Genomic DNA, 13,511 nt, shown 5'->3' with positions numbered 1-13,511 from the left:
CACCCATGCACAACATGGGCTTCCATGGAAGAGTAAATGCTGTCAACACAGATCAACTGACTCTTGAGTTCCTTCATGGGAGCTCCCAGCCATGGGGCTATGGAGGGTTTATCTCCCTACCTAATTACTGAGATGGGTGCGCAGGGAATGGCTAGCTGGTCCCTTCCCCTCTTGGTATCTGGCTCCAGCCACCAGCTCCTGGCAGATGTCCTAGTTGAATAAACTCACCCCATTCTTTCAGATGTAATTTCTCTGCTTTATTCACCCACCTCCCTACTATGTATTTTAGATGTCCCTCTCTGGCTGCTGTCACCCTGGAATGCTTTGTGCCCTTTCTCTATTTTTTTTCATGAAGGAGAAGTTTGCTCTGCCTCTCCTATTCCACCATCTTCTCAGAAGTCTCTCTTACTTTTTTCCCCTTTCATTTTTGAGTGCATCTTGATGTCTTTGAAATAAGTTTACCTTCCAGTTATGTTCATTACATTCTTATAACACCTGTTATCTCCAAAGGAAACTGTGTTGATAACTCAGGGCTGCAAATTGTCCTTGGATGTCCTGTGTGTAATCACCAGCACCCAAGCCCAAGAGACCTGTCTTTGGATCCCCAGCAGAATTTCTTTATTTTAAATTCCCATTGAGGAATGGAAGATGATCGATTTTTCTAATCTGATTGTCTGGGAAATCAAACACTTCCATTTTTTTCTGTTTGTTGTTTCTCTAACTGCTAGACTCAACAGTTTGACCCATGTCCATTCTAACATATGGGGCAGAGTTATTGAGCTTGTTATGACTACTAGCCAGATCCTAGTCAGAGACTCATAGAATCTCAGAGTAGAATGGAAAAGAACCAACATTTCTTAACTGGATTATTACAGCTGCCTCCTAAATTGACTTCCCATCTTCATTCTCACCTGCTATTCTAGTTTGCTAATGCTGCTGGAATGGAAAACACCAGAGATGGATTGGATTTTATAAAGGGAGTTTATTTGGTTACACAGTTACAGTCTTAAGGCCATAAAGTGTCCAAGGTAATGCATCAATAGAGTACCTTCACTGAAGGATAGCCAGTGGTGTCTGGAAAACCTCTGTTAGCTGGGAAGGCACATGGCTGGCGTCTGCTCCAAGATCTGGTTTCAAAATGGCTTTCTCCCAGGATGTTCCTCTCTAGGCCACAGCTCCTCTTCAAAATGTCACTCTCAATTGCTCTTGGGGCGTTTGTCCTCTCTTAGCTACTCTGGACCAAGAGTCTGCCTTCAGTGGCCGTCTTCAAACTCTCTCATCTGCAGCTCCTGTGCTTTCTTCAAAGTATCCTTCTTGGCTGTAGCAAGCTTGCTCCTTCTGTCTGAGCTTATATAGTGCTCTAGTAAACTAATCAAGGCCCATGCTGAATGGGTGGGGCCACACCTCCATGGAAACTATCCAGTCAGAGTTATCACCCACAGTTGGGTGGGGTGCATTTCCATGGAAACAACCTAATGCAAGTGTTCCAATTTAATCCCCACTAATATGTCTGCCCTACAAGATTGTATCAAAGAACATGGCCTTTTCTGGGGGACATAACATATACAAACCGGTATACCTGTTCTAGTTTGCTAATGCTGCCAGAATGCAAAACACCAGAGATGGATTGACTTTTATAAAAGGGGGTTTATTTGGTTACAGAGTTACAGTCTTAAGGCCATAAAGTGTCCAAGGTAACACATCAGCAATTGGGTACCTTCACTGGAGGATGGCCAATGGTGTCCGGAAAACTTCTGTTAGCTGGGAAGGCACGTGGCTGGCATCTGCTCCAAAGTTCTGGTTTCAAAATGGCTTTCTCCCAGGATGTTCCTCTCTAGGCTGCAGTTCCTCAAAAATGTCACTCTTAGTTGCACTTGGGATATTTGTCCCATCTCAGCTTCTCCGGAGCAAGACTCTGCTTTCAACACCTGTCTTCAAGCTGTCTTTCATCTGCAGCTCCTGTGCTTTCTTCAAAGTGTCCCTCTTGGCTGTAGCTCCTCTTCAAAAGTTCACTCTCAGCTGCACTGAATTCCCCCTGTCGGTCAGCTCATTTATATGGCTCCAGTGACTCAACTTAGACCCACCCCGAATGGGCGGAGCAACACCTCCATGGAAATTATCCAATCAGAGTCATCACCCACAGCTGGGTGTGGCGCAGCTCCAAAGAAACACTCAAAGAATTACAATCTAATCAACACTGTTAATGTCTGCCCACACAAGATTACATCAAAGATAATGGTGTTTGGGGGACATAATACATTCAAACTGGCACACTGCTCTAACCCATTTTCCACACCACCTCATAGTTGTCATGCATGTCTAGAAGCAGAGCCTGAGCTGGAGGATGGTGATTGTTCTGTAAGTGATTTATTGAGAGAGTGCTCTTGGGAGAAGGGGAATGAGAGAAGCAGGATGGGGGGTGAGGAAGCAAGGATGTGGTCTCCGCTGGAGCTCAGCTTCAGCTTGATCTCATAGACTCTGGAGTAGAAATGGCCACACACATGTGTTCCCACCTTGAGGCAAGTGGATCAACCTTTTGTACCTCTTATCAATAGGTCATTGACTGTGGACTGCTCAGGGTAGTGGAGAGAAGGCTAAAGGCAAGTCTTCAAAGACAGAGGCAGCTGTGGGTGTTAGCAGCGAGTACTCACAGCAGCGGGGCATGGATACCCCATCTAGAAAAGGCAATGGGCTGGGTACCAGCTGCATTCATCATACTAGGTAAACCTAAAATGCAAATCTGATGCTGACAGCTGGTAAATTGACTTACTAGGAAGACACAGCTAATGCTTTGCAGATATAGTCCTGCAGCCCTTAAACCTTAGCCTAGCTTATTTGGTGATTTGCCCAAGACCATACAGTTCATAACATAAGTACTTAATCTGAGATTAAATTATTTGGGGTGGAGAAAAAAATCCCAAACATTTACCATAATTCAGGCAGTCTTGGTGGCAAAGTATTCTGGGAGTAGAGAGTGGGAAAGACCAGAAGGGAATGAAGTCAAGACTGGCCCTACAGGAACTGGCTAGTTAAAGCAGAGACTCTTGAACAGGAAAGCCTGTCAATATCCAAAACACTCTTTAATCCAGGGAACTGGACAAAATAGTGGAGTCTCTAGAAAATGGCATTGTTATGGTCAGATGGGTAACATTATTGTGATTCTAGAACAGGACCCAAAGGGTCCATGGATCAACCCAAGAATTCAAAATCTGGACCCATGTCAGCACAACTTGTCTTGACCCTATCTGCTGAAAGTAATGGGACTTCTGGCATGTTTTTGACTTAGGGTTGGCTCAGGGACTGCATGGAGCTGGGCCTCAAAGACTTTGTTGAACAGGGCTAGGTAAGGCAGGGGTTAACAGCAACTATACTTTCCTTTAGTAAAAAGAAAAGATAGTATTTCCAATTTGAGAAGCTCAAATGAAGAACTGGGTCCCAACAGGCACTCTATTATTTTGTTAAAAACTAGTTGTTGCTTCATTTTGGTGAGAATTAAGCTTTTCCCTGAAGTGGCTGGATGGTTTGATGATCTTCCTAGCAGTTATAAATGCCTCCTGGAAGCTGGAGCCAGTTGAAAGGCACTGTCTCTGTGTTCTACATCCCCATGTGCTCTATTGACTGGCAAATATGGTACAGAGAATTTCAGGCACAATGATTGCTCAGCCAACTAGATCAAATCTTATTTCTAAAAGTTGTTTTCTCTCTAAGCTAATGTATTTGTTCCTGACTCATTCTAATCAGTGGGGCATCGAGTCATAAGGAACAAATTGGAAATTATTTTATTGATTTTTCTTTTTTATTGACCAAAGATGAGAGAGAATTTCTCTTCCCTTAGTGCTCAGCTACAAGTGAAGTTAAGGGCATTAGGAGGTTGGGTTGGAGTCAATTTGGAACAATCACAGCCTGACTTTGCTGCCTTAGCACACAGGAGACTGCCGTTGTGGAGAAGCAGAGCAACTTCATGCTACTGTCTAGTGAGAAAAGTTAACTTTTCTTTATGGTACTGGCTGTTGTGGTCACTGGGAGGTTAGTGGCTGAATGGAGAAGATTTAGATAGCTCTTGTGGTGGGTATCCAGAAAGGTCACGGAAACTTACCCATACCCTCAAGATCTATGGGATCCATGGTATGGGGATGCAAAGGCCATGCTCTTGCCTTATATTCTGTGGGAATTATCTGATTCAGAATCTTCCTCCTTTCTTTCCTTCCTGGCCCCAAGGAAGGAGGGGGGATGTAGAGGGGGAATGTGAAGAAATGATTTCTGTTGTATCCAGGAGAGTTTCCCTCACTACTTGCAAAAGAAAGGGGTTGGACAAGGAACAGAAAAACCTCTTTCCCCACTCAATGTTTGCTTCCTCAGGGACTTTCCCCACTTCCACTTCCAAATTGTTTAAAAAAATTAACAGTGAATAGAATGAATAGGATAAGTTCCTCACATGGCTCTGTTTTTTTTAATTCCCCTAAGTGATTTCTAAAGTTGTACAAAGTGAAAAATTTATAAGCTCTATTAACAAACATTGATTACTTACCTTGGCACTGTGCTAAGTAGCTTTACGTGTATTATCTCATTTAATCCTTAAAATAAATCTATGAATTAGATCATCATTACTACCTCCAATTTACACAACTAGGAAGTATTGGAGCTGGAATTCAAACAGAAGCATATTGCCTAGGAATTCTGTGTCACCTCCCAGCTCACTGAAAGAAATAAAGATGAGCCTAATTGGTGGGCCTGATGTGGGGCATAGCTTCTTGGTAAAGTAACAAGCTCCAGCCAAAGTCTTATCATGGAGCAACTGTGGTGATCGGACCAGGCTGTCAGATCCAGGCATCCCTCACAGAAGTACAGCAAGTTCACTTCTGACTATCCTACCAGATCATCACACTCCCCTTCACTGAGAACAGGTAGTAGAAGACAACTCTTAAATTTAAGAGAAAGATCCACATTGGCCTACTAAGAGCACTTCATCCTTATGTTACAAGGAAGAAAATTCATTACCTTGTTGGACTTATGGATGACATTTTGCCTAATGTTGATATGTGAATAGATTTTAGTTATACCTGCCTAGACCTCAAAGTTCTTGGAGTAGAAGCGACACTGGAATAGTGTTGAAAGAAGTGCCCTGCTTTCCCATCCCTTGGGTGCTTAGACCATGAACACCACAAGGGCAGCTTCGTAATGATATAAAAATGTGAAGATGATACGGATATACTCTAAGTTGAATGGGTATCTTATTAACTTGCATGTGTTTGATGTAGCTTAAGTTCATAAGCACCATTCATACCTCACGTACAGGTAGGAACATAGAGGTTATAAAGCAGTAGTTCTCAACCTTTGTTGCACATTGGAATCCTTTGTAAAGCATAGCAATGCCTGGAGCCTACCCAGATCAATTAAATCAGCATCTCTGGGTACAGGTTGAAGCATTAGTGTGCTTTAAAGACTCTCGAGGTGATTCTAATGTGCAATCAGGGTTGAAAACCACTGGACTAAAGCTAAGTCAGCTGTGAAACTGTGCTAATAAGCCATGTCCTAAGAAATCTATGATACATGTAAGGGCATGATCATTAGTGTGCAATTCAATTGACCAGCCAGGAAGAGGTCTTGGTTGCAGCAGTGGGGCTTCCCACAGCAATAGCTTTGTGGAAACAAGGTAAGGGAAATTTCAAGAATGAGGGATAAAATGATTGTCCAGTGCTGCAACTGGTTTGAACTGTGGTTGAATAACAGGCTGAGCCTATGCAGGGGATGGTGTCAAGTGGCTACTGTCCTAGCTGGTAGCATTGTCAGTGCTACTATGTGAAGATTTAGAGGGATGGGATGCAGGCACATAAGGGTGTAGTGGCTGATGGATTTAAAGAAGCCTAAATGAGCAAGATCGTGGGCCTTGGAGACATAAAGGGCAATGAGAGCAGCCCCAGGGCAAGGGCAGTGGACATGGAGGAGGCAAGGAGGAGGGGACACAGGCCTCATGGGGCTTCCAGGCAGGTCAGAAAGGTATTAAGTTTTCTGCCCTCCTTGAATCTCTGTTGGATGCTGCCTTCTGATGTTTATGTCATGAACTGCTTTGAGAAAAACATTTTTTAAAAACACTTAAAACTGTATGCAAATTTATGCAAATGATAGCAAAGTGAGGCCATTGTACAGGATGTGGTACTCAAAATGTTTGTTTGCATGCTCTTCATAATTTATTTATATGCATCCCCTTCCCAAGAATAACAATGCATTGTAATTGGCCCAGAATTTAAGTCTGGGAGGATGCAAAAGTTTGCAGGCTCTTAGAGGAAAAGCAGTAGGGGAAGGAAAGCCTCATATCTGAACTGAGGCCTGTATCTTGCTAAATCCTGACTTGCTCATGCGGTTACGAAGGATCTGAAATGGAGTATAGGACATGGTTGTGTCCTGTTTGTTCTACCTATGCATGGAGACTGGCCATGCAAGCACTTGCTGTGCTGAAAGTTTCAGGGTCAGAGAAGCTGAGATAGAGAGAGTGAGTGAGAAAGAGTGAGAGTGGGCAAGTGAGTGAAGCAGGCCCCATTGACATTTCATGATAGGGCCCATGTCCCATCGATATAGTCAATGGATGACCCCAGTTCCTCCCCTCAAAGAGCCTACAATCAAGTAAGGTTGATAGATAATGTACACAACCATCTATAGAACAATGCAAGTTTAAATAGCAAGGTAGTACTTCTGCCTGTATCCTCACCATGTTGTTATGGGAATCAGTTAGCTAATGTAAAGTATAATGTGCCGTAACAGTTAAGATGTTAGTATTATCAAAATTCAGGATATTAAGCCATATTTTATCTGTATTGCCATATTTTTCATGTCAGAACCTGATGTTTAATGCAAAATAACCTACATTTTGGAAGTAAGGTGAAGCCTGCAGGAACAGAAAGTTCTTGGAGTGTTATGCCAGGAGTATCCTGTTACAATATTTATACCTGCTCTGGTTTAAACTAGTTCCTTAACTACAGTCTTTTTCCCTACCTCCCTTCTTCAAGCAAAATGATGAGACCAACTTCTGACATATGGAAGGATTTATATACTGCAAATTATTCTGGAGGATAAAATCAAAACATGATTTGCAAATGCTGTCAAGGAAATGTTTCTTTCCAAAGGCTGTAAGCATAACGAAGCACTTGTTGGTATGTGAAGATTCTCTTGTGACTGTGTGTGAGTGGGAGTGAGAGGACCATGGTGATGAGCATACCAGGTTCTCTACCCATGCTGTCCACCCAGATGTTCTGCTAAGATGCTCTTGTGACTTTGAGATCTGAAAGAAACTTGAATATTCCAGGGAACTAAATTCCTCTCCCAACATTTGTTGGTAGAAAGACAGCTGGATATCAATAAACACCTTGGCCAAGCTCTCACAAGAGCTATCTATTCTTAGGTGCACTACTGAATAGACATAAAAGCATCCTAAAAGGGATATTTTTAAATTACAAAGACCATCTTTTCATTTTCCTTGCAGACTCTTTTCAAGTGAATCTCTTTGCAGTCTGACCAAGTGAGAAATGAGATTGGGGCCAGGGAGAAATAGCAATGCTTTTATCTTGTAGCACTTACAGATAGGTGGACAGTGCGTGGAGAAAAGGAATCATTGCCCTAATGACAACAACACCTCAACCAGCATTGTACAGCAGCACTGAAACAGGAACCAGATGCATTGATGGGCAATTTTGTTATAAAACACACGAGAAGCAGAATAGTGTAGTGGATAACAGCACAGGTTTTGAAGTCTGACAAAACTGGCTCTATCTCTATTTACTAGTTGGGTGATTTTTGGTGAGGAACTTAACCTTTCTAATCCTGTGCTTACTTAACTGTAAAATGGGGAATAGTAATAGTATGTACCTACTGAACATAGCAAGGTTAGAGCATTTGCTTTGCCAACTGCTGACAAAATAAGCAATGTCATGACTATAGCAAGATAGGAGCTTACACTAGGTAAATGTTTATGTATTACGGCTCTAAGTCTGCATCTCCTGGTTTAAATGTGCTCTTTTAGAGAGTGGGAACTCTCTAAACAATGTATAGATGTATAGAGAATGTTACAAACATGTAAAACTACCAGTCAACTGCTTGAAGTTGTCTTCCTAGAGAAAGAGGAAAAACATTGCCAAGGATGAGATAGAAATAAAAAGCTTTGTTAAACAAATAAGCAAGTAAACAAACCAACAACCCAGTGGCTTCTTAGAAGCAAGGCGGACTCAATTATGTTTCAAGGTCTGAGAGCCATTTGTGGGTCAATGCTTTGTCCTCTGGGGCTGCCACTTCAGCATCCTTTACAAGCACTGGAACATACATTCTGCCCCCTACAAGTACTGGGGTAGAAATCTCACCCCATCCAAAAGCTTGGGCAGAAGCCCCCCACTCATCGCCCAAGGAGGTCTCTTTGGTCCAGACCTCTGCTTCCATTGTTCTGGCATTGAAGCCATTTTTCATTCATTTCTTCCTTTCTCTGTCCTCTTTTGTCCAGGCTGGCAGTGCATCTGCTCATACAAAATTCTCAGAAACTTTGTTGGTTTTACGTGTATTTCAAAGGGATCCAAATCATCGGAGAAAAGGATGTACCATAGATCCTTCCTAGACAAATGCAGTTACAATCCTGACTTCCTTTGAGAGGGCTAACTGGATCCATGTTGAGCCACAGCCCCTTTAGCAAAGAGTTCTTCAGTTACTTCTCTTTAGCAAAGGGTGGTTCGGTTATACACTCATACAGATTCCTTTACTGTCATTTTAGTAGAGTTTGAGATGGAAGCAGAAATACATGCCAGGGAAAATCCCATCCATGCCTTGTCAATAACCTTGGAGAGGTTACTAAATAACAATTTTTAAAAACCCAAACCAGTTGCAATCAAACTTTAATCACTGGTTTCCTCTAGGAAATGAGAATTCCAGGTAGGGTAAGGGAGGGGGCATTACTTCTCATGCCACACACTTTTATATACATTTAAATCAAACCATTTATGGTAAAAACAAGGGAACTTTGAATAATTTAGTCCTTTGTGGTAATTGTTGCTCAAAAATCACACTTGTGCAGTGGCACAAAATTGTGGTTAGGATTGAAATTTTTATTATTTCACTCCCATTTTGAATTCTTCAAAGTTCTGAGGAAGAATTTTTTAGGTTATTTTATATCAGTTTAAAATGGCTTTTGGAGTGTTACAAAAGATTTTTACTCAATTTAAACAAAAAATTTTAAAAAATTGACCATGTCCCTGAAATAAAAAAAAAAAAGCCAATATTTTGCCTGATATGTCTTCTGAATTCTAACTACCTTGTAACTACAGAGCAATTTTCTAGATATTCCAAAAGTACTGAAGAAAGAAACGTAAAAGCTTTCAGTAAGTCATGAGAAACATTTTATCTTTAACAGCTGCAAATCAAGAGTGAGAACCATAAAGGCAGTAATATCAGTTGTAGTAACTCATCTGCAAAATACCAAGAGCAGGCAAGCAGCAGAGCTAGGTTTGTACCCACTTTGGATTCCTCTTGGTTTTAATCACTGCATACATACAGTAACCAAGTGCTTTGTAACAAAGCTGAGAGATCAGAGAGTGTAATTTTGCCTGGGATGTTTAGGGAAAGCTTTATGAACAAGTGACACATAGGCTGGATACCAGTTCACAGCTCACAGGGGCAGGGTTTTCTTAAGGCTATTCAAAGGCCTGCATGAGCTTTAGAAGGAACGTATGTGTTTAGGAAGTAAAGGACGTACTGATATTCTTCCTCTTACTTACTGTATATAGTAAAGCTATTTTTGATTTCCATGTGAGGAACAACCTTTAAGAAGCTTAAAATCAATGCAGACTCTGACCACAAAGGAATAGTCAAATTACTAATATTGGAAGTGAAATGCATCACTAAATATCTTATAGGCATTGAAAGGACAAGTATGGACAACTTTACCCCAACAAATTTGAAAACTTAGATAAAAAGGATAAATTTCTTGAAGGACACAAGCAACCAAAGCTCACTCAAGAAGAAACAGATAACCTTAATTGTCCTGTATCTTTTGAATAAATTGAATTCTTAATGTAAAACATTTCCACAAAAGCTCGAAGCCCAAATAGCTTCACTGGTGAATTTTAACAAACATTTAAGGAATAAATAGTACCAATCCTACATAAACTTTTCAGAAAATAGAGGAGGAAGGAACACTACACAACTCATTTTATGAGGCCAGTATTACCTTGATACCAAAGTCAGACAAGACATCACAAGAAAAGAAAACCATGGACCAATATCCTACAAACATAGATATAAAAATCCTTAACAACGTACTAAAGAAATTCAATCCAGCAATATGTAAAAATGATAATACTCCAAATGGAATTTATCCTGGGAATTCAATGTTTGGTTTAATATTAGAAAATCAGTGTAATGCCCCATATTACTAAAATAAAGGGGAGAACAACATCTAAATTCAACACCCACTTAGAATAAAAACTCTCAGCAAACTAGGTATAGAAGTGAACTTCCTCAGTCTGAGAAAGGGTAGCTGAAAACCCTACAGGTATCATCACAGTTATGGGGAATGTGTTCTAAGATCAGGAATACTGGAAGAGATCTTCTCTCATGACTTCTATTCCACTTGTACTGGAGGTACAATACAGTAAGAAAAAGAAATAAAAGATACAGCTTTGAAAGGAAGAAGAAAACTTTATTTGCAGAAAATATTATCATGGTATACAGAATCTAAGAGATCCAAAAAAAAAAAAAAAAAAGCTAATTCATTGCTAAGTGAATTTAGCAAAATGGCAGGAAACAACTTTATTAAACCAACATTAATTACATTTCTACATACTAGAAAAAAAAACAGAAATAAAATTTTAGATATTCCTTCTACAATAGCATTAAAATAGTCAAGAATACATTTAACAAAGATATTGTAAGTCTTCTGTACTGAAAAGTATGGAAAACTGCTGAGAAATTAGAGAATACATAAATAAATGAAGAGGTATATGATGATCACAGATTGGAATATATAATATTGTTAACATGACAATTCTCCCAAACTTAAATCTATCATTTAAATGTAATTCCATTAAAATCCCAGTAAGCTTTTTTTTTGGTAGAAGCTGACACTCTGATTCTAAAATTTATATAGAAATGCAAAGGACCTAGAATAACCAAAACTAAATTAAAAATGAACAACATTGAAGGACTTACATTTCCTGATTTCAAAAATTAGTATAAAGTTATGGTAATCAAATCAATATGGCATTGCATAAGTATAGACTGTGGATCATTGGCACAGAACTGGGGAACCAGAAACAGATTATACTTATGTGGTCAATTGATTTTCAATAAAGGGGTCAGGGTAATTAGATGGTGAAAGGATAGTCTTTTTGGATATGGTGCTGGAACAACTGGGTTATTCATATGGAAAAAAATGAACTTTGATCCTTACTTCACACCTGTGATGGTTAATTCCATAAAATTAGGTTATGGTGTCCAGTTGTTTGGTCAGTTAAGCACTGGCCTGATTGTTACTGTGAGGGTATTTCGTACGTGGGTTTGCATCTAAAATCAGTGGATTGCATCTATGTCTAATGGCATCTACAATCAACAAAGATTGCCCCAGAAATGTGTGTCTCTTCATCCAATCAGTTGGCAGTCTTAAAAGCCAGAAGTAAGGATTTCAGGAATCAGAAAGAAGAATTTCTGCCTCAAGTTCAGTAAGATTCCTCTGGGTAATGTGGACTTGCAAGATTTCAGAATCACCTTTATCAAAGTTTCCAGTTTGTGGCCTTCACTGTAAAGTTTGGACTTGCCAGCCCTCATGGTTGCATGAGCCAATTCTTCATAATAATCTGTATATCTCTCCTGTTAGTTCTGTTTCTCTGGAGAACTCTGATTAAAACACCATACAGAGAAATTAATTAAAAATAAATCCATAGACCTAAACAAGAAGCATTGAAGTCATAAAACTTCCAGAGGAAAACATAAAAGAAAATCTTTGGTAATTTGGATTAGGCAAAGATTTCTTAGGACAAAAACCAAAAAAGCCATGAATGATACAAGAAAACAATTACAGTTGGATTTCATTGAAATTAAAAAACCTTTGCTCATCTAAAGGTAATGAAGAAAATGAATGGAAAGCCACAGATTGGGAAATATTTGTGAAAAGTATATCTGATAAAGGACATATATGTAAGTATAAAGAACTCTTACAACTCAGTAATAAGCAAACAACTCAATTTTTTTAAAATAGGCAAAAGTTTCAAACTGACATTTTACAAAAGAAAATACATGAATGACCAACAAGCACATGAAAAGATCCTCAACATCATTAGTCATTAGGGAAATGCAAATAAAACCCTTATGAGATACCATTCACACTCCCAGGAATAGCAAAAAAGGATGACAGAAAGTGTTGAAGTAATATAGAACTGAAATTCTCATGTATTTTTAGTAGGAATGAAAAATGAAATAGGCTCTTTCAAAACCAGTTTGGTAGTTTTTTTTAAAATAAAAAGTAAAACATACACTTACCATATTACCCAGCAATTCTACTGCTTGTATCTATCTAAGACCATGACCATACATGGTGGTATTATTCAAAATAGCCTAAAATTGGAAATAAGCTAAATATCACACAACTGGTGATAAATAAATAAAATATGGACTATCCTTACAATGGAATTCTGCTCAACAGTAACAAGGAACGAACTATTGATACGTGACAACATGGATGATTCTTAAAAACATCATGGTAAATAAAAGATACCAGACACAAAAGATTCCGTACTGTATGATTCCATTTAAATGGAATTCTGAAAAAGGCAAAGCTATGGTTACGGAAAGTAGGTCAATGGTACCCTAAGACCTAAGGGTCAGGAATTGACTACAAATGGGTGCAAGGGAACTTTTTGAACTATACAAGTTGAATGGATGAATTTTATTGTATATAATTTATACCTCAGTAAAGCTATAAAAAATAACTATAGGAAGTCACTTACTAAAGGCAAATGGCTGTTTTATTTAGGACCCTTGAAAAGTGTTTTAATTGTAACTATATTCCCTCCCTTATGGTAGTTGTGTGTAGTGATGTGAATTTTTGTGGATAATTTACAAGACTTTCAGTACCTGTGCATGTGAACCGTTAGATGGCAAAAATTTGCTTGTTGTTTATTTATAGTATAGAATTTATTGTGAACCCCACCATGCCCTTGTCAATGTGTTGGTGAAGAGAATGGTACTCATCTGTTTCCACAAATGGCCATCTTAAGCATCTGAAGAATAAATGATGAACATCTGAATGTTCCTTATTAAATGCCAATATTTTGATTATTCTGTGGTTGATGATTACTTTTAGATAGTTTTATTGGGGTTCAGAGCTCAAATATGGAAAGAAATTAAAATTTTTGTGGCCCAGAGACTTAGTATATAACTCTGTGGAATGGGGAATTAAGGGCTGGATGAGATTATCTCATTTGATGAATCTATGATTCTAAGTTTTTAAATCCAAGAATTGGCCAGAGAAGAGCTAGGATAAA

The sequence above is a fragment of the Choloepus didactylus genome, chromosome 20, assembly GCF_015220235.1.
Source record: "Choloepus didactylus isolate mChoDid1 chromosome 20, mChoDid1.pri, whole genome shotgun sequence".
NCBI classification, from domain to species: Eukaryota; Metazoa; Chordata; class Mammalia; order Pilosa; family Megalonychidae; genus Choloepus; species Choloepus didactylus.
The sequence above is the reverse complement of the archived record's forward strand: the minus strand, read 5'-3'. Positions refer to the sequence as shown.